Source organism: Callospermophilus lateralis, chromosome 2 (assembly GCF_048772815.1).
Source record: "Callospermophilus lateralis isolate mCalLat2 chromosome 2, mCalLat2.hap1, whole genome shotgun sequence".
Taxonomy (NCBI): domain Eukaryota; kingdom Metazoa; phylum Chordata; class Mammalia; order Rodentia; family Sciuridae; genus Callospermophilus; species Callospermophilus lateralis.
In genome coordinates, this window is record NC_135306.1 from 62,320,484 (window position 1) to 62,343,707 (window position 23,224).

The following is a 23,224-nucleotide window of genomic DNA, read 5'->3' on the forward strand; positions in this document are numbered from 1 at the left end:
GGCAGACTACCAGAGCCTGTACTAGATAATGAGGGTATAAACATGAAAAGACAAGGTTGAAAAGTTCTACTATGTTTGTATGTTCTGACGTGGTTCAACTTATTTCATGTAATGCTTTTATTAGAAGAAAAAATATTTGGATTATGTTCAGGAAACAAAATTTTGAATCTATTAGGAAAATTAATATTAGTTTTAAGTTCATAGTTAGGTTCAGTTCAAGTATATTTACTGAATGTAAATTATAAATGAGGGGAACATTGGGTCAGGGGTTTATTTATTTTAGTAAGAAAATTATGTTATTTAGGATTTGAAGTTTTGTTATTTATGGGCACATTTTGATTTTTCAATCATTGTGCATTCTTTTGATGCCAAATTGAGGTATATTTTTAGTTATGTGCTCAAAAAGGAATATATTAATTTTTTTGGGAGGGTGTGGTGTCAGGAATTGAACTCAGGGGCACTTGACCACTGAGACACAGTGAGCCACATCCTCAGTCCTATTTTGTATTTTTTATTTAGAGACAGGGTCTCACTGAGTTGCTTATTAGCACCTCAATTTTGCTGAGGCTGACTTTGAACTCATGATCCTCCTGCCTCAGTCTCCTGAGCCACTGAAATTGCAGTGCGTGCTACCACTGCTGGCAAAATATATTAATTTTAAACAATATTTGTTTTAAGGAAATTTTGAGCATAAAGATCTCAAAGTTTTAAATGCTATAACAGAATGGAAATTATGAGTAATTTTCTTTTCTTGAAAAACTAAAAATTTATCTTGCTATTTATACAAACAAGTGAACAGCACAGTGAACTGAAATTCTAGATTTCAGTTACCTTAACATTAACTACTGGGCTGGGCTTGTGGCTCAGCAATAGAGAGCTCGCCTAGCAATTTTGAGGCCTTGGGTTTGATCCTCAGCACCACATAAAAATAAATAAATACAATAAAGGTATTGTGTCCAACTATAAAAATAAATATTAAAAAAGTAACTACTGCTAATTTTCTGATTGAGAATATATACTTTAATTCAACTTTTGTTCATATTCTTAGTTTTAAAATGTTTGTATATTTAAGGTTTAGGGTACTTATGAGCAATCTATATTAGGTTAGATTTTTTTAAACTTCTAAAAATTAATTCATTTCTAAGTAATATTTTGTTTCTATAACCCTTTAATAAATATACCAGTTAGAAATTTCATATTTGAACACTGTCATTCACAAGAACTAGATATCCAAATACATAAAATATATATATAAAAAATACCAGCAATCTGTCTGTTGTGAGAGATAGAAGGAAGAACAAGTAATCCCAAGAAACATGGGTGAAAGTAAATGAGCATAGCGGTAGTTTTGTCTTCTTCATGTATTTTGTGAGACAAAAAGCAACCTAGTGGTAAAATGCCACCTGGCATCATGTCACCATATGGTGCTTCCTTCTAAAAAAATGTATAAACATGATATAATTTCCCAGAAGTTTTATAGTGTAAAATGAGATATTTCAGATATATTCCTCCATGAGAGGATCTACAAAGCATATCCATTTGCTTTATGCCATTCATATATTCTATTGTGAGCTTGGGTGTAATGGGGGAGAAATTCCCATCATGTTCATAGCTTTACCAAACTGAAAACTTAGCACATCTTAATATTAAGACTTAGAGATGAAATGTTTGTCTGTAGACTTTCTTCACCAGGGGCACTCAAAGCAGTTGCTTAAGGAGGGACGATCATTACTCACTTCTCTCAGTTTTCCTTCCTCCAGGTGAAATGTTATGTTACTTTCTTGGCTTAAAAGAGTCAACTTTTCCCCATGGATCACTTTACCTGTTTTTTTTTTTTTTTTTTTTTTGTAAGTTTAGTATTTATATCTTTCTGCAATTAAAAGTGCCTTACTTCTAGAGAGTTCCTGACTTGTTCATTCTGAAGTTTCAAGACTGGTTTTAAGTTTCTCATTCTTCCTTAATCTGAGCAGCAAAGCATTGCTGGAGCATAACCTCTGATGTTCCCTTTTTGTAGGGGTGGCAGGGTTGGAAGTTGAGGATCCAACTTGTTGCCCTATCAGCTGGCCCAGCATCAGAAAACCTCACAGTTGAAGGGGACCCTGTTCAGCTGTCTGCTCCTGGTTGCTCATAATTCACTGGATTAATTAATCTCCTGCTACCTGTCATCAAATGATATGGTCCAAGTTTTGCTTTATCTCATACATTTGAAATTTGGTAACTTTTCTACAACATTCTTACATGCACAAATCTCAACTATGCTGTCCTTCAGATTCTAATTTCCCAGTTCTTTTTCTTTTTACATTAAATTAAATAGAATAGACAAGGGAGTGATGTGAAATCCCTTGGGTGCCTCGTGCTAGGAACAAAGATAGAAAGAAGCTCATAAACCTCAGCAGGTTTGCACCACAGCCAGCCAACACTCCCATGTCTTTATTTCCCGTGAATTCAATGGATCTCAGAGCAGCATCTGTGATAGCTGCCTGCAGCAGGTGCTCCTTCTCCCAAGGCTCCAGCAAGAGTGGCTTTCTTTCTTTCTTTCTTTCTTTCTTTCTTTCTTTCTTTCTTTCTTTCTTTCTTTCTTTCTTTTTTTTTTTTAGGGGAAATACCTCAGCTCCCTCCATGCTGACCACTACTTCATTCTTTTATTTCTTCATTCAGTAAATACTTATTGTATATCCATCAAAAGTGGCGAAATACAGACTTGAACTAAGTCACTGCTCAAATGGAGTCTACTTTTAAATAGGAAAGATACAAATAAACAGACATGAATACTGTTGGGTCCAGTAAAGTCATGTGATGAACACTAGAGAGGGATGTGGAATTCAAGGAAGACCATTCTCTGAGGAAGAAATATTTGGGCAGAGACTTGAGTCAACTGAAGGGAAAGCTATGAACCAGATGGAGGGAAAAGAAATAGCATTTCTTTTTGTCATCTTACGTGCATGAGTTCATTTAGTGACGGACTGGTCCATCTGTCACCACCAATAGTGAGTTCATAATTTTGTGTCCTCGTCCTCACATTCACACTTAGCACTGATATATTTGTATTTAGGATAGAGGTTAACTCAAAACAGAATGTAAGAATAATATTAAAATTTAAGTATATGTTTAAAACTGTGATTTTGTTTTATTCTGATTTAGTAGAAACATTCTTATTTTTGTATTTATTCTAATTGTGAAGTATGAACCATTTCAAAATTTACAGTACAAAGAATTATTTTGCGGTGTGTCAACTCACTCTTAAATAAAGTGCCTAATTTTTGTAGATAAATCATTCTAATCTTTGTTGTTTATTTAGAATAATCCAGTGCTGGTTCCTATATTCTATAATGGACCAATAATTATGTAAATGTAACATAATAATACTTATTTCTACTCAGACTTCACTCATACTTTACCCAGATGGGAAAATTATTTTTGTTAGGTTTTGTCTCTCCTATAAATTTCTCTATTATTTTTAATGTTCCTTGTGTATTTCCTGTTTTCAGTTTTTCTTGTCAAGAGATTTGAAATCTATTCTAATTTTTGTATGGGGTACAGGCCATAGAACTGTACTGGAGGTATACCATCTTAATTATTAACTCTATTGCTTTATTAAGTTTTCTTGTTTGTTCTATAAGATGTTTAGCTCATTCTGAATGCCATGCCATACACAACATCATTGGACAGAGTTTCAATGTGAACAAATTAATGCATTTTTCTAGAGAAGCATAATTGTATCTGTAACTATTGTCAGCCTCATCTATTTAAACTTATTGTCTTTATTATTTATTTATATCTTTAATGGGCTTCTTTTAATTTTCATGATTTGAGCATAACAGGAGGTCTATTGTACAGATTGAGTAATGGAACACTAAACTTGTATACCTGAAGATGAACAGCCTCAATACTAACATTAGTCACCTTCCCCACAAACTAGGAGTAATAATTAAGGCCAGCAAAAGATGTTTTTCTTTCCTTAAAAAAATATTTAAGATAAAATGTTATTTGATTATTTCTAAGACCATTATTTTAAAATATTATCTAATTTGGTTCTTAGGGTTTTGAGGCTAAAGTCTCCCAAGACCCCAACCTCTATCTTTGTTCTTATACTTGAGCATGAATTTACAAAGCAATACCTTAGAATATTTCTGGAAATACATGTTAGAATTATATCATATTGGTGACAAGTAGTCATTAAATATGTTATAGGCCATTAAACATGTTAATATTTTCATTTGTCTCTTCACATTAATGTTTATGTTAGGGATAGAACCCCAAAGAGTATGTTCTAATAGTGATTTATATATTCAGTATTTATTAAATGTTGACTATATGCCAGTCCCTGTACTGGTCAATAAGGATAAAAAGATAAAAAGACAAGATTAAATATTTTCATAATATTAATTCATATGTTCTGGTGGCTCAAGTTATTACACATAATACTTTCATTGGAAGAAGAAGTATTTGGGTCATGCTTAATAAACAAAAATTTTAGCTGGACCCAGTAGTGCAGACCTATAATTCCAGTGATGTGGGAGGCTTAGTTTGGTTCAGTTCTGGTATATTTACCATAGACAAATTAGAAATATGGGAGCCATCAGATTAAAAATTTATTTCTTTATGATAATAAAATTGTGTCACTTAGTATTTAAATTTTTATTATAGAAGGGCACATCATTTGATTTTTTTAAAAAAATCATTGTACATAATTTGAATGTAAGCTTACAGTGTAAATAATTATTTTCAGTTTTGCATTTAGAAATTTAAAGTCATATTTATTTTGAGGAAATTTTGAACATGAAGTCTTTAGAGTTAAAAATTATATTTAGTAAGAAAATTATGAGTGATGTTTTTTCTTGGGAAATCTTTTTTTGCAATTATGTTTTCTTTTTAGGCATGTAAATAAATAAGACAAAAAACACAACAAAAGTTGCAGTTATAGTTATGAACCTTAACATTAGCAACTATAACTGCTCAATTACTATCTTTTACTTTGAAATAATCAACATGCCAGAGTGGAATATTTGGAGATGAAATGATTTTTGAACCCCATTAGTACTTGGTGGCATAACAATGCATGATGCTATCTATAAAAAATATTTAAACACTACATACTTTTCCTAAAGCTTTATGATAAAGATGAAGTATTTCAATGCAGATCTCTCTGTGAGAAGATCCCAAGGGCATAGCTATTTACTTTACATCACTCATAGTCTGTAATAGGGCTGGGTGCAGTGGATGAAGAATGCCAGCATGTTCATAGTTTTATGAAAATGAAAGCTTAGTGCATCTTAATATGAAAAACTCAGAGACTAAATTGTCTGTGGACTTCTTCAGGTTATGGCTTGTGCCATTTTCAGGGCTTCATAGAACAGAAAAACATTTTTGGAGTATAAGCCCTGATAGTTCCTCTGAGGGGAAGACGGGGGAAGGTGAGGATGCATCCACTGCCCTGTCAGCTCACCCACAGAGAACCTCACACCTAAAAGGACGTTATTTGTGGTCTGCTTGCATTTCTTGCTGTCCGCCGACTGGATATCCTAATCCCCTTCTACAGTTTTTATTCATACTGATCTCAACTATGCCCTTCTTTGAGTTTTATGCCTCCTAATTCTAGTCTTCAAATAAAAGGCAATAAATTGGAGAAAGAAGGGACCCAGAGTGGGGTTGGGGGAACAGGACTAAGACAAAAATACCTTTCAGTTTTTGTTATAGTTTGAATATAAAGTGTCTCTGCAAAGCTCGTATTAGTGCAGAAATATTCAGAGTTAAAATGATTGCATTATAAGAGCTGTAATATAAACAGTCTATCCTAGTTTGAATGGACTGGCGGGTAAGTAGGTAAGACATGGCTAGAGGAGTTGGGTCACAGGGGATGTGCCCTTTTTTCTTCTGGCCCCTTCCCTGGCCATGACTCCTCCCTCCCCACTTCCTGAGCTGCTTTCCTCAGAGTGCCCTCAACTTATCAGCATGTCATACAGGCTTTCCGCCTTTACTTCCCAGTAGTTAAAAAAACTTGTTATTGTGTCAGAAAGTCTAGATTGCTAGATGTTTGAAAATTTCACTCAACAAAGGTAACATAAAAACTGATGTGTTCATAGTTACTTAGGAAATGGTTGTATGAAATTTGTGTTTATAATAAAAATAGCAATGCTAGATAGAAGGCTGGTCTATGGAGATGTAAATTTCTATAGATTTATCAATCAAAGGAAAATACATCCCAGTAAAATGTAACATGATTTTCTTCTCAAATCATCCAACATCTGTATATTATTATCATGATTCAGTTTTTAATGTATATACACACACACACGTGTGTGTGTGTGTATGTATGTATGTATGTATTCTGCTGCTGCCCAATGAAGTCAATGATTAGAGAGAAAGTGATGGGAGAAGAAACAGTTTATAGATAATAAGCTGGTAGAGAGAAGATGAAGAATTGTGACCCCAATTCTATCTTGCTAGGCATCACAGGTGTAAAAGTTTATATGGGGTCTTTGAAGAATCTAATTTTATCCATACCCAGACAGGCACTGGATGATCTAATTCATAGCAGTAATTAGTTCTGTTCACTTGGTTTGGATTTTGTCCATAGGTCACTGGGTGTTCCAGACATTCCTAGTTTCTGCAAATTCAAAGAAAAATTACTGATTATGAGGTTGGATTACTGGTATTATTCTTTGATCTTTTCCATTATTCTTCTTTATAGTCAAAGTTGACATTATGGGTTAATTATTTAGGAAGTAAGGCACAGAAAAGGGAGGTAAAATAGAAACAGTGAAAAACAGACAAGCTGGAGCTAGCAGCGAGTTAACCCCTTCCATCAGCTTTGGCAATTGGTTTACATAAATATATTAACCTTAAGCATCTACTCAGAATTATGTTAGTATGTTATTGTGAGCATCTATTGTAGCTTGACAAGTATCTCTTAGTTTATCCTCATAGCACATCCCAGGAGTAATCCTGAAGAAATCAGATGATATATCTGTTACTATATTGTCTAAAATGTAGACAGAAGAAACCCAAAGGCACAAGAGTTGTGCATACATTCTTAGCATGCATGAGCCTTGATTTGTTTAAACACCAATTTCCCAACATTGTTCTAAGAGATTTGCTGTCTTATCCACTTTCTTCCTCTAGATGTCAGTACAAATGTTAGAACTCTAAGAGGTGAGAGCCTAGGAGATGAGCCTAGGATTGTCCAACACAGGGAAACATGCCCTCCCTTCACTTTGCATTGTAGCAGTAGGGGTAAGACAGTTCATTCAAATTACCTGTGGGGCTTTTTCAACCAACATTCCTAATAAGTTACCCACTCCAGTGCATCTTGGCTTACTATTAGTTTGAGGACAGTTAAACTGGACAAAGCATCATTGTGATTGAACACATCAAGATACCTATGGGACTGTCTGCTTTGTTTCTTGGTTCCACCATGGTAAAAGGGCAGACTTACTCTTACTTCAAGGCCATAAAACCTGAAGGACAGATTCCAAAATCTGTGTCCCTTATCACAGAGCAATGAGGAGAAAGCAGAGCTGGATCTTCTTCAGTTTATTAGCTCTACTGATCAAAGACTCTAATGTTCAATGTGGCAATCTTTTTGTATCCAGGTGTACAACTCATTATGTGACAAATGAGTTTTGTGTAATCTTCTGATATGAAACCAAAGTATCCTACCATTAGGAGAATTATTGTGATAAATTAGATAAAACTAGTTTTGGCAGCAGTTTATGACTTCCTTCTCTTATCTTTGTTTTACCCTCAGGCAATGTTCTGTGCTATCTTGGCTGTTATCTGTTTCACCCTGAGAAACCAAGTATCATAAACTGCAATTGTTCCAAAGAAAATTAATCCTATTCAGATTTAGCACAAATCAAAGCCATTTTACATGATCCAAGTCAGCCTCAAATCAATGACTTTAAAGTTAATGATGCTATAAGCACACACAAATGCTTAACTATTCCAGTCAAGTTTTTAGGGTTTTCTGTGGCCAACATAAATCTGCAAAGTATTTTTCCATCTATTGGGTTATGCTAAATGTTCTTTAGAACACTTAGAAAATGTGCTGTTTTGTTATTTAAGGTGAGAAAATGAAAACATATCCCCAGTGTTACAATTTTCTGAGTGTTGAATAGTCTATTAGTAAATAAAACTTTTTAGAAAATATTTAATTATTTATAGTTTAAAGACATTTAAAAATTCCTTCCTTTTCCACTTCACACATCCCCATTTGATGTGAATGATGAAAAGCAATACTATTGTAGATTTGACTTGGCCCTGTCTTCTAATATTGGTGACATCAGAGCTTGCTTTTTCGCATAAACTATCCTTAAGCCTTACAACAGTTTTTCAAGGAATATGTTAGTAAATGCATTTTGTAGGTGGAAGAGTTGCATCTTAGAGGAGTACCATGGATGAGATTAAGGGGCTCGTACCCAAAGGAGCCTGATTTGAAGATTGGGGTCTCTCTGGCTCCAAAGTAATAGACCCCAGTTTGATTTGGTCATTGTGTGAGTCAGTTTTCCATCACTGTGTCAAAAACCTAAGAAAATCAAATTAAAGGAGAAAAGATTTATCTTGGCTCCTGGTTTCATGGGTTTCTGTCCATGGTCACTTAGCCCCTCAGACTTTGGGTCTGAGGTGAGGCTGAACATCATGGCAGAGAGACATGGTGGAGCAAAGCTGCTTACCTCATGATGGCTGGGAAGGAGAGAGAAAGAGCAGGTGGGGGAGGGAGGAAGGGGACAGAGATAAAATAAACCTTCAGAGGCATGGTCCAAGTGACCTACTTCTCCCAACTAAGTCTTATCTCCTAAAGTTTCCACTACCTTCCAGTTGTGCCATGAGCTGGGGACCAGTTCTTCAATATATGAGTCTTTGGGGGACATTCCAGATTCAAACTATAACAGTGATTTATAGCATGCCAAAGAGAGTAAAAATTGTAGAGGATAGACAGGAATGATGACATTGTGTCCTCTTCTACTCTTGAACATTGTGGTTATGGAATCCAGACAGGAAGTGTCTCCAGGCCCTCACAGCCTCCCTCTTTGACTCTTTCTGCCAGAGGTTCCTCTTCCCCTTCCTTTGATCTTTCAGATTCTGAAAGTTGTCCAGCACCAGGCTGCCTTGATCAATTCAATAATGGTGTCAACAGGTTCAGGTCTTCCCTGCCAGTCCCATGGTTTTACAAGGCTACTTTTACATGGAGAAAGGCAAATAGAATATAATGAAGTCTGAATTAGACACAGAGTTGGAAATTTCTGGGATTTTATATAATAACACCCTAGCCTGAGGCAGACAAACGCTGGCACCTCAGTTTCAGAGCCTCTTAGACAGCCTGCTCTGGTTGGTCTGACTCCGCTGGGGCTCCTGAATGAATATATGACCACAGACACCTTTTGGCCATGCTACAACCTTCCGACACTTTTACATTTCAGGCCTCAGGCCATCCTCAGGCTCTAGGCCACCCCCAGGCTTTGTCTCATGATACATTACTCAGATAGTGTCACTGTAAACTATGAAAGTTCTTCCTCCTCAAACCACATGACATTTTATACTGATTAAAAAAAAAAAACCAACAACAAAAAAACCCACACCCCTCACAGCTGGGCTCTTCCCTGGAACGATCATCAAGGCCATGGTGTTCTCCTGTAGAATATAGAAATGTCACAGGTCATCATCAGATAAGGCCATGCTATGACCATGATGCAGCAAGACAAAAAACAAGAGCACTTTGTAACCATATTAAAACACAGAGAACAACATGAATGTTGTCCAGACTACAGTGGTGACCAAGAATCCCCATTCTGGCTAATATGCATACCACTGTATCTTTACTGTTTATCACATGGACCTGCTTTGTCCCTTCTGCTTCTAGTGAAGTCATAAGATATCCATCATAGAACAAATGCCATTTCCTGAGGGGACCGATTCCAGATCATCTATAAACCATTCCCAAATCACTTAACAGAAGTCTTTGTCCTATGGGAAGTTCTTTCTAATATTCTTTTACTGAGGCTTCCCATAGTTTCCATAACACTATATCTCCTTCATTGCAATAATGTAATAAATTATTACATTAATGGCTTTTCTTACTGTAGGTATGTTCCTGGTGTCTTTAGCTGGAGGATACTGACAATACAATGATGCTATACTAAATATCTAATACTTATTTAGCATTTACCATGTGCTAGGCATTGTTGTAAATTCTTTGCATATATTGACATTTATAATCCTTGTAACAAATTTTGAGATTGGCACTATTGCTATTCTTATTTTTTACATAAGGAAACTGAAACAGAACTTAAATAGCAGTCCTGTTTCCCCAAAGAGAGACATTTCCTCAAAAGTTTGGGCAGTATTTAAGGTATAGAATAGGCCAAGAACATTTCATTTCTCTATCATCTTCAGGATCTGAGTGACTGAGGGCTCATTCCCTAAGACTAAATGGGGAGAAGATCTTCTCTAATTGCTCATTCTAAGTCAAAACCTCAAGGACTGAGGAAAGAGAAAAAGAGTGGACAAGTTTGTGAACTTTATTTTCTTCAATGTAAAAAATATGATCTTTTGTTGAGAACAATGAGTTCATGTATAGATTTTTTTTTTGGTACCAGGGATTGAACTTGGGGTCACTCAACCACTGAGCCACATTCCAGCCCTACTTTGTATTTTATTAGACAGGATCTCACTGAGTTTCTTAGCACCTCTCTAAATTGCTGAGGCTGGCTTTGAACTTGTGATTCTTCTGCCTCTGTCTCCCGAGCCACTAGGATTACATGTGTGATCCACCACGCCTGGCCTTGTGTAGATTTTTATGCATTTTCTTTATATGTCCTGTGATTATTGGGGGCTTTCTTTGACACAGGAATGTTTTAGATGTTCACTAATCAATAATATGCTTATAATATCTCAGAGACATCTTACTTAATTCTTCAGCACCTTTTGATATAGCCGATCACTAATTACTCCCTCCTTGAAAAACACTTCTCAGTTGTTTCTGGGAGCTCATGCTTCTCTGCCCCCCTCCCCACAATGCCATCAATCTCAGTCTCCTTTGCCTCCACTTCTCTCTGATGGTTGCACCTTCCTGGAATGGCCCTGGTTCAGTTTGCCATTGTCTTCTCAGCCAACAAGTTTTATGTGTAGGCAATCTTGTTCAGTCTTGTAATTCCAAATGTGTTCAAATTAATATTTATAACCTGAACTTTGACCATAACTACAGAGTGATCTATAAGATTGTCTACTTGACACTTCACCTAGAAGTCCATAAACATTTCAGACTAACATGTCCGAAACACAATTCCTCATCCTTACTGAACTGAATCTGCTAATTCTGTGGTGTTCCCCAGTTCCATAAATGACACTACATGCTACCCTTTCTCTCCCATCCCTTTCTCCAGTCCATCAGAAAATTAGTTTCAGTCCTAAATTCCAAACATATCCAGAACCTAACCACTTTTCACCACTTCTACTGCCATAGTTCTGCTCCATTCCCTGATGTCTTGCCTGGATTAATGTTATAGCCTCCTAATTGGTCTCCTTGTTTTTATCTTTGTCACTTTAAAAGTTCTTCTTTTCTTCTTATGCTAAGGTATAACATAGGCACAATGAAGTACATAAACATCAAATGCATAATTTGATAAATTTCTATTTATATCTATAAAATTACTACCCAGATCAATAGATAGAACATTTTCAGCCCCTGGAAGACTTCCCCTTGCTTCTTCTCAGCTAACATCAACCAGTATCCAAGAACTGTAGAGGGAACTCTCCAAGATCTGAGACTATATCCTACTTGCAGGTTACTAAGTTAGTCCTGCATAATTTTATGAATGCTGGCAGAAGAGTCAGGAGTCCTGGGTCAGAAGAAGGACTTTATTATACATGTCAGTAGCAGTGTTGAGTGTGTTAGCATTGCCTTGCATTGGTTCCCTGTGCCCTCAAGTCCCATGGGAGCTATGTGAACAGGGCCAGGAGACATGTGGATATGCAGTGGGCCCTATTTCAGGAGATGGTGACTGAGCTAAAGGAACCCAAATGTTTTATAATGGACAATGATCTCACCATCTTTATCTCCTGAAACAGACATTCTCTGTTTTCCAAGGCTTTTTCTAAACAGCATCCTTCGAAATACATTCTGGAAAAAAGGAAATTAATGCCTTTGCTCACAAGGCATACAGAAATGTGAGAGACCCTTTGAGAACTGCCTCTCAACAATGTCTTTTGAACAGTAGACAACAGATTTTGGCTGCCTTCCTCTCCCTTCCCCATAAGATTTTTACAAGCAGACTCTGTTTTTCTGTTTTCTCTAGAACAAGCATATAGGTACTATTAAGACATAAATTAAGGTGTCTTTTTCAACCCAAATAATTTATATGAAAGGCCACAAAATAACAAACATTAGGAGAGTTATAAGTTTATACCAATTCAAAAAAGTTATCATAATATTTATTTGCTGTCTTAAATTCTATAGGCTAGAGAAGCATTTATTGAGATATAACTATGTACTATTATAGAAATAATAATCACAATGTCACTTCTTTCCTCAAAACCTTCCACAAGCTTTTCATATCACTAGGAATAAAACCTGGGACATTCATTTACAACAACCTATAAAATCCCATATGACCTGTTCTTCCTAGTCAAACCCCCATTTGACCTTATCTCACCTGTCTCCCCATCTCTGCCTTGTTTTCCCTCAGTTTGACTGTTTTTGTTATTATTCTTATTAAGTAAAGGTTTGAGTAATACCAAATATCTGAGGAAAATTAACTCATTTATCAAAATTATTATATTGTTTTATAAATTTAAGTACTACACCTTGGGGAATGGGGAATAAATTCAAATTAATTAGGTACCTTCTGCATGACAGAAGCTATGCCAAGTTCTTGTGCTGGAATCTGCACTCTGTTTTTTGTGTGGGTGGTGATGATTATATTCTCTGTGTTAGTGAAGAGTAGCTATGAATTTCTAACTCATGTCTCAATTTAGTACATTATGATCTTAGCTCTTTTTCATGATGTGCTTACACATAGTCAGACTTTCTTCATCTTACATCTGAACAGTTTGGTTTTACTTCCACAGATGATTTGGACTAAACCAGTATGCTGTCTCCATAGTGAGTAAGAATTAATATGAAAATCAATCTCACTCTTTAGTGAGATTTTGACTTTCTCTGCTGGTTACAAGCCACTATCCAATTATATTATTGTCCTGGTGTGATTTCATTCTACTTCACATCCAGCCAATTCTCATAAAGTGTGGCATAGCATGCACTATTGACTTCCTCCTTCCTTGCAAACAGAACATCTAAATAATGGGGAATATGAATTATTTTATCAATTTTACCTGAAATTTTATAGAAATTATTGTTTTACTCAGATATAATCAAACATTTATCCTATCTAGTTTTGATCTGATCACCTGTACATTTTTTATGTCCTCAATTTCCTTTTCTAGTGTCTTGATAGTTTGCCATTCCTCAGAGTAGTGTCCTAGGGCCTTCAGTTCTAGGGCTGCTTTAACAAATGTGGTCACTTTAAACAGCAGAAGTTTATTTTTTCACAGTTTTGGAGGCCAGAAGTCCAATGTGAAGGTGTGTCATCGTCATCAGGAGTATGTCCCTACAAGGGCTCTAGGGAGAATTGTTCTTTGCTTCTTCGCACTTCTGGTGGCCCCAAGTTTCTTTGGCTTGTAGTTGCTTCACTCCAATCTCTGCCTCCCTTTTCACATAACCTTCTCCTCCTCCTCCATGTGTCTTTTGTAAGGATATTTGTCAATGAATTTAGAGCCCAATGGGAAAATCCAGGATGCTTCGTCTCAAGATTCTTAATTACATCTGCAAAGATTTCTTTTCTACATAAGGTCACATTCTTAGATTCCAGGGATTAGGATGCACACATTTTTTTATTTCTTTGCTGGGGGCATCATTCAACCCAACACAGGTAGCCGATTCTTAATCTTCTTTCCTTCTTTTCCTAGATCCAGTTTCTCACCAGTTCCTACCCATTCTATGCCTTTTGGAGCCCATCTATTTCCCCCCATTTCTACCATCCTACTGTGGAAAACTTCCTAGTGGTCTGCCTGCACCCAGTTCTGTTCCCCTCTGCTCTATTCCCCACAGTGCAGCTAGCAAATATAATCACATACTGTTGTTTTTGGTGGCTCCCCATGAAGTCCAACATTGTCAACATGTCCTTGCAAGTTGAAAGTAGGATCAGAGAAGCCCTCATGAGAAAATGCTATTTGGTGATAACACTACCACCCAAGCCCTAGAGTTTTATTCTATTAAATAAGTTAATAGAATAGTACCTGGCACATAATAACTATAACATTCTATAAATATTAGCATTTTTATATTGTTTTAAATCCCATGTCTACATTAAGAATGTATCAAAATTTATTGAAATATTTCATTATTGGTAGGTATTTAGATGGCCCCCATATTACAAATAATGCTAATACTGAAAAGTCTCATACAGATGTCTTTGATCAGATATACAAATATTTCAGTAGATACCTTCCTAACCTAAAATTACAGGAGAAGAAAGCCTAAGTATTTTGTCTTCTGGTGCTGCCAAATTGTCCTCAAAACTCCTGTACTCATCTGTGTGTCCCACTTGTAGTATTTGAGTACACCTTTCATATTCTCTTACTAAGACAGGGTATTGCCAATTTGTATGTGTATGATAAAAAAATCAGATATGCATATTATATAAATTTTATTTTTCTGACTATTAATGAATTTTTGTATTTACTTTGTATTTTTTATGTGAAATGTTTATTTATACCTTTGCCCTTTTTTCTACTGTGTTAACTTCATCTTATTGATTTGCAGATTTATTATTTGCTAAACTTCTTTTGTTTCTTATATATACATATATCTGATAAACTGAAAGTATGCATTTTATGTATGTATACATGAGTTTATATTTACATATATGCACACACATACACATATGTGGATATTAAGTGCTTGAAATGTGACTAGGGCCACTGATAAACTTAATTTTTAATTTTAATGTACATACCTAGATATAGTTAATGTCTACCATATTGAACATGTTTCCATAGTAACTCTGGATGTCTGGAAGGTAAGACAATTTCAAAATTACATTTTCTCTTCTTGTATATTTTTTCCTCTAGGTATATTTACAGTGAGCTTGTCAAGTTTATTAAGGTGATTTCTGACAGAATTCTGATTAGGATTTTTGTGGGTGTTACACAGTATTTGTATTATTGTATTACTGATTGATTTTTAATAGTTTTGGCACATAGGAAATCTTTAACTTTTGTCTGTTGATCTTACATTCATCCATCCTATGAAATTATCTTGTTGCTTCTAATAGTATTTTTAAGTTAATTTTCTTGAATTCTTATAGCTAGACAATAATTATCCAGTTGTCTTAATTTTTACTTTTACTGCACTATAATTGAAAAAGAAGGCCTGAGTTCTACTTTGAAGAATTTATTGGGGGATTTTATTGTGGTATATTACAATGTTCTCTAAATATCTGTAAAGAATATTGTTCTATGTTTGTTGAGCATAACACATATACATGATTAAGCTTGTTAATTTAATTGCTTAACCCCTCAATTTTCCTACATTTAAAAAATTAGATCTGTAAACTTGTAAAAGGGGTAGCTAAATTTTACCATTATTGTTAATAACTTGTAAATTTTTCCTTTTTTAAAAATAGTTTTGCTTTATATATTCTAAAGCTACACTAAAGACTAAAAGTTCTTTACTAATGTATTTTTTGTGTGTTTTAAAAGTTTTTTTATTTGTTCTTTTTAGTTATACATGACACTATACTGTATTTTGACACATTATACATATATAGAGTATAACTTTCCATTTTTGTGGTTATACATGATGTAGAGTTATGCTAGTCATATATTTGTATATGAACACAGGAAAGTTGATTCCAACTCATTCTACTGTCTTTCCCATTTCCATCCCTTCTCCCTTCCACTCCAGTGAATTTTCTGATTTATTGTATATGCTTTCTATAGCTTTACAGTGTACAGCTCAATTAATTTTTATAGATTCAACAAAACTGTAAGCCTCAGCTCGACCCCTTCTCATTCTTTCCTTTACATAAGGATAACCTCTATCCTGACTCCTAGCAGCATAGTCTAATCTTTATCTTTACACATTGGATTCCTAGGTTTGTAGTGTATTATACTGACTTCTTTTGTTTCAGCATTGATTATAAGATTTTTTCATCTTGTGCACAGTGCCAGCAGCCCCCTTGTGGTCTACCTTAGTGGGATCTAGAACTGCAAGCCAGCTAGAGAAATCCTTTCCGTGAAGGCAATTTCCCTTCAGGGATACATGCAGAAATAGAGAAAGCAGACTCTGATCTTATGGATTACATTTTTTTCTTCTGTCCTGAATAATTCCTTTTATCTTCCACTTTTTTATGCATCTTGCTCCTTCTCTATTATACTCTTTGCTTCCATCAGAAGTCTGATAGCTATTGGTTGCCTGTTCACATGCATGATGAAAAACTAGGGAGATTAATGTAAGTAGCTATCTCGGATATTCTCTGCAGTCTGTGGGCTTTATGGAATGGGAAACATGGGATAACAAAAAAACTTTCCTTTAGGATGGATGAGCAAAAGTACCAATTTATAAAATAATAAATGGCAGGAGGATCAGGGAGGAAAGAGGTACTAGGGACTGAAATGGAACAATTTTCTTCCATGCATGTGTGATTATATCAAAATGAACCCCACTATTATGTTTAACCTTATAGCACTAATAAAAACTTGGAAAAAAAAAACACCCTGAAGAGCAAAGATTGATACTTAGGTGGAGCATGGTGCCATATTTCAGGTCCCAGTGTTACTGCTTCTCTTCTGTTTTTTTTTTCTCCCTTCTCTGTTGGAGTACACAATTGCCTCAAAAGAAGCTCTTCTCTCTTTGACCCCATATCCTAGAATGGAGCTTTCCCCAAGAAATGTTCCACTTTGGAGAAAAATTTGGCTGGGGACAAGCAGTCATAACTGTATGTGTTGAAGGGGAAGGGTATCATTTGTCATTGCATAGGTAATCATTTAATTATGTCCCAAATTTAGAGCTTCTCCAGCATTTTTACAGATAGACCTATTGGTCCTCCCCATAGCATTAGATTATAATTTCTTCTCCACTGGAGTTACCATCATTTTGATTGCATCTGCTTGTCTATGGCTACACCCCTTGAACGTACCTGATCTTGACTGATTGCATCTACTTTATCTCTTTCAGAACTCAACATTTCTGGCTTGCTGATGTCATCCTTCCTTGTTTCCCAGCACCATTATGGATTTATACTTTAAAAAAATGTTATTAGTCTATATATATGTATATATCAATATCAAAAAAGTCACTACCATAAAATCTCACTACTAGTAATCCCTCCTACATTTCTTCTTTTTATTATCATTTTTATTATAAAGGAATGAAACAACTCATAAACAAAATTTATGTGCTGCATCTTTATAGAAAGAAGAAAAGATTACCACAGTCCTACCCAATACAGCCATGCTTAACATTTCTTCTTACTTTTTTCCTGTGCTACATTTGTTTTTGTTTAGTTGTTATCATATTCTATACATTGTTGTATTAGGCCTTTTGAGCTGACACTGTCTTATCATTTTCTAGTATTATAGACAGCCTTTACAATATAGATTGTAAAAAGCTTCAGCACATTTAATTGTATAAATATTTCACTACTTATTCACTTCCCTGTTGTCAGATGGAAAAATAGACATCTTCTTCTCAGGCACCCTGGGTACAGATTCATTCTGAAATGTTGGCTTAGCAAATTTGCTTTCTTTCTTAAAAAAAAAAGAAAAAGAAAGAAAGAAAGAAAAAAAACCCTGAATGTAATATTTTTGATTCATGCATGAAACAAAATTCTGAAAGAACAAGAGGGTCTATCTATAATGATATCTCCCTTATATCCCTCTCCCCAGAGGTGGTTCATCTTCTCAGATTCAACCACTATTACTAGTTTCTTAATACTCTTTCAAAGGAAGTACATAGTTAGGCATATTGGAATGAGTGAATGAGTATGTGTGTGTACACAAATGACATGTGGTTGCATAGTATACCCTCTTTATACTTTACCTTTCCCATCTAACAATAACTTACAGATTTTTCCACATCAGAACATATAGCTACATAGGAATAATGATAATGATGATAAAAATAAAAACAAAAAAGAAAAGGAAAAGGAAGAAGAGGAAAAAAAACATTAGTGTTTACTGAGTGTTAACCCTGCTGGAAAGTGAAATTATTAGATTGAAGAGAGGTGTATTTTAAATTTAGTTGCTTATAAAATCAACTTACTATTTCCACATGCTATTCTCATTAATAATAAAGTCTTCAGTATGCTGAAGTATGCTGAAATACCCCTTGAGGTGTTTACCATGATTATTCACATTTATGATTAAACTGAGATACAGATAGATTAAGGAATTTGCCCAAGGGTGCAAAGCTAGTAAGTGGTAGTATCAGGACTTAAATGTAGTCAGTGTGACTGTGAGGCCTGCACTCAGCTTCTGTACCATGCCTCTTCCTTGTGCAACCATCATCAGCAAACATCTTCAGAACATACTCATTTTCCCTAACAGAAACTCTGTTCCCATTAAATTCTACTCCCCATTCCCCCCAGTCCCTGGAAATCACCATTGTATTCTGTCTCCATGAATTTTATTACTTATTTCATATATAAGTGGAATTATATAATATTTTTCCTTTTATGATGGCTTTTTATTTTATTAAGCATAGTGTACTCAAGGTTCATCCAGGTCGAAGAATGTGTCAGAATTTCCCTCCCTTTTAAAACAAACTAATACTTCATTATACAGAAAGCCAAAGATATTTGAGATGGCACTCATATACCCTGTCCATTCCACCTCTATTTTCGATATTGGTTCAATTTTGGCAAGTTTACTTACAGTAGACTGCAAGGTTGGGTTTAGAGCAGGCAGGGTTGGGTTTGAATCTCAGACCTGCACTTATTAACTGTAACCAAAGGGAAATCACTCAAACTCTGCTCTTAAGTTACCTCAACTATGAACTGAGATAGTACCTTAAGTGTCAGGGAATAGGTTGTTCAACTTCCATTCCACTCAAACTCCCTTACAACATGCCTATCTAACAACAGAGGCTAGAAGCCAAAGACAAGTTTCCTAAACTCCCTTGCAGTGGGTTTTCACATCTGGCCTGATTCTTCAAGGGAGTTTGTAAAGCCCTGAAGGAGACTTGGGAGATAAAGGCACCCTTCAAGGAGACTTGGGAGGTGAAGGCACCATTGAAGGTTATGTGGGAGGTGAAGTAGGTGAAATAGGTGGTGTAAAGACTTTGAGAAGACATTATGTCTTCTGGTAAAGCACTGTAGTAGATGTGACTGGTATTTTGGGAGTCATGGATGTGGAGTTTCAGTGTTTGATCCTGAGCATCTGTGGAGATGGCAGAAGCTGTGTGGTTCCCCCAGGGTAGTCCTAAGTTCTGAATGAGTTTCTCCTGGTTATGTTCCTGAAAGTGTAGAATGCAAACTTATTTCCATGGCTTCCCCCCAAAATTCTTAAGCTTCCAAATATCCTATACTAATTTTGTTTTGTTTAAGCTAGTGGTAAGAGTGGATTCCATTGTCTGCAACTCAAAGACTAACCTAGGATTTGGGGGAAAAGTTGATATATGTAAGTAGCACAGAATTTCACATACACTATGACACAGATTTTTATTATTTTTTAAAATATTTAAAAAATTTTCAGTGGGACTTTTATTTTATTTATGTATTTGCAGTGCTGAGAATCGAACCCAGTGCCTCACACATGCTAGGCAAGCTCTGTGATACTAAGCCTCAATCCTGGCCCATCAAAATTATTATTATTATTATTTAAAATTTTATCAAAGTATTATAATTATACATAATAGAGGATTAATCATGATATATTTGTACATGCACTTGGTATAAATTGGTCTACTTCATGCCTCCATTCTCCCATTGCTTTCCCCTTCTCCCTCCCCATTCCCTTTCTCTACACCACTGCTCTCTATTCTATTTTCATGACGTCTCTTTTCCTTCCTTTTCCATCTCTAGCTTCCCTATATGAGAGAAAACATACAAACACTGATTTTCCAAGTCTGACATATCTCACTTAACATGGTGTTCCATCCAGGTGCATCCATTTTCCTGCAAAAGACATAATCTCATTCTTTTTTTAATGGCTGAATAAAACTCCATAGAAGCCACATTATGATTTTTATGTGTATCAGTTGCCATAATAAATTAGAAACAAGTATCCTGGTTTGCTTAAGGGTTTTCTGATCTTTTTAAAAATTATATCTTGATTCTGTAACTCTTTGATGTATGGATTATAGAGTAGAGCTCTTAGCTTTGTACATTGTTGGAATTGACAGTAGAACATTAAATATTAAACTAAGAAGTCTGTACTCTTTCAAATGGGAGAGATCCAGGAGGAAAGAAAACATCCTTATGATTTTTACTTAAGCTCTAGAATTGTCTTAACCTCAGTTAATAGGGTTTATAACATACCAGATACCGTTTGGAGCTGAGGCTTTAAAGAGTTTTTGATAATGATTTAGAAGTTTTGGATTTTGGGGGAAAGTTTTAGTGGAGAGTACTATTAGAAACTACATCTGAGTGTTGGGTGTGCTTGTTGGCAAAAGGCTGTGATCACTCTGTGTCCTCCCAGTGACAGAACTAAGTTGGTGTTTATGATTACACCAATTCATTTTGCATGCATATCTGTAATCTTTCCAAATGCATCCACATTAACCTAACCATAAGTTCAAACTGATGTCATGACTCTAATCCATGACCACATGATTTATTCTGTCCTTTTCCCCTTGCTTGTTTAAAATCTCCAATAGTTAGAAACATGTCTCCCACCATCTGCCATCAACTTCCTTGTTTGTTCCTGTCCAGTAGACAGGTAAAACCGTTTCAGAATTGTTAACCTATACCCTGTGAGAAATAGTTTTACCAAATAGAGCACAATGCTCATGTTGTTCTTTTAATCTTCAGTTCTACAAAAACTAGACAAAAACTAGACAAAACACTATTTTCCAGGTTAGTTAGATCACTCTTTTCCTTCTATCCCTTCAGTGAGGCTATGTCACACATTTGTAATACGATCAGAGTATTTGGTCACAGTCTGTGTTCCATCTTGTATCTCATGACGATGAGGACGACGACTTCTCCTCCTCCTCCTCTTCCTCCTCCTCCTCCTCCTCCTCCTCCTTCTTCTTCTGCTTTTTCTTCTTCTTCTTCTTTTTTGAGATACTTGGATGATTTATAAAATTTGTCTACACTGAGATTTGGTCTGTGATGTAAAGTTGTATGCATTTGATAGTGTTGTATGTTCATTATAATATACAATCTGGTTAGTTCTTCCACCCTTAAAAACCCTCATAATTTTTGAGAGTTCCCAGGGCATTCGCTCCAGAATGTTAACTCAGCTTGATCTTTGGTAGAAAAAAACAAACAAACAAAAAAACAAGACCTAATCTGTGAGTTAGTTCTTTTCAGGCAATGCTTCTCAATCCTGGGTGCCCCCTGGAATTTCTGGACATCTTTTAAAAATACTTAGACCTGATTCTACCTTCAGATCCTGATTTAATGGGTCCCACCTGGTTTAATTGGTTTGGTATGTGAGTCTGGGCATTGGGACTTTGAAAAATTCCCCAGATGCTCATGGTGGTAAGCTACGGTTTAGAACTACTAATCTTGAGTTCTTCCATATCTTGTTTGATCCAGATGCCTTTTGATCAAAAGCACCAATGATTGTTACATTTACATGACTTTGGGAAATGGTATGAAATGTCATCTAAATTTTGTGAATAAGTAACACAGCAAGGGTGGATTTCATACACTAAATAATCATGTACACAAAACACATTATTTATTCTTTACTCTCTGAGCTCAAAATGAACCTCTATTTCTACTGATGAGGGCAAACTGAATTTTGATAAGTCAAAGTGATTTAATTACTTCAATTTAAAACTCACTTCTCATATTGAATTTAGTTTGGCCCTCTCTCCTTCTCTGTTCATTTTTTTCCTTGGAACAATCTAGGTTTGAGTTCAGATATTAGGGGAGGCATATCTGGTAGAAGCAGGCCTTTTTGCTGTTATTTTCTGTTTGATCAACCTGGGCAGTACCAGGTGATTTTCTCTGAGGGCATCTAGTCATGTTCCAGACTGGATTAGTCATCACCTTTACAGATTTGGGTGCTGTGAATCCTCTGAGATCCAGCTGTCTTCTCAGTCTCTAGCTTATAATCACTACCCAAGTATCTGTTTTCGGGTCCCATGGCAACTCTGATATGCCACCTGCCTTAAATTTTTGTATTTCTCCTGTGCCCCTCTCCAGGTGACATGGAAATCTTGCAGACTTTCTCCATACCCCTTGATAACTGAGAGAGACTATGCCTGGATATGCCCCAGAACCATTGCTACCCTTCTGTAGCTGTCCCCTCTAAGAATTCTCAATAGGAGGCAGGGCCACAAATCCTTTTGTTTGGGAACCCCAAGTCTATCTAAGGTTTGCTTTATATTTCCTAGTACTTTAACCCCCGAGAAACCCCAAATAGCTAAGACTTATCTTACATGGAAACTCTCATTCTCCTCTCTCAGTTCCTACCCACTATACAAAGAGGGAATGGCGAGGAAACTGAGTCATGTTATTAATCTTTCATCATAAAACATAGACTTTCTGTCCTCCAGAGTTACTAATGATATGCAGTCCCAATATTTTAGGATTAAAAAGCCAAAAGGAAAACAATACTTTTGTCTCTCCAGAGTCAGATTCTCTTCAAATAATAGGCTTGGGCTTTCAGTCTGTTACTTCTTTGTGTATTTCCTAAAAACGCACTCTGATATTCAGACTCCTGTGTTCTGAGCTATTATTTGCTTTATGTTCCAAAGCAGCAAAAGGCACTGACTAAATTGGCAAAGAACTTGACACAAGAAAAAAAAAGGGGGCAAAGAAAAATCTCCACTGATGTCCCCAAATAGCACCTCTTTATCTTCATGTCACATTGTGATATGGATCTGATTCTCAAAGTGAATCTCAGTCTGTAGTTGGATGGATTTGGAAGGCAAAATTAGTTTCATGCAAGTGGTAACAATAAAGCCAAATAAGATGTATCTATGTTTAAAAATCCACAGATCTTTCCTCACATATAATAGAAAAAGTTGAAAGCAAACATGGAATATCAATAT

The 23,224-nt window shown here is 35.7% G+C and overlaps 1 protein-coding gene across 1 annotated transcript in view; it reads left to right on the forward strand.

Moving 5' to 3' along the window:
• Nucleotides 1-23,224, forward strand: part of Plgrkt (plasminogen receptor with a C-terminal lysine) — a 52,339-nt gene that overhangs the window by 21,840 nt on the left and 7,275 nt on the right. The gene's annotated exons all lie outside the window — the stretch shown is intronic.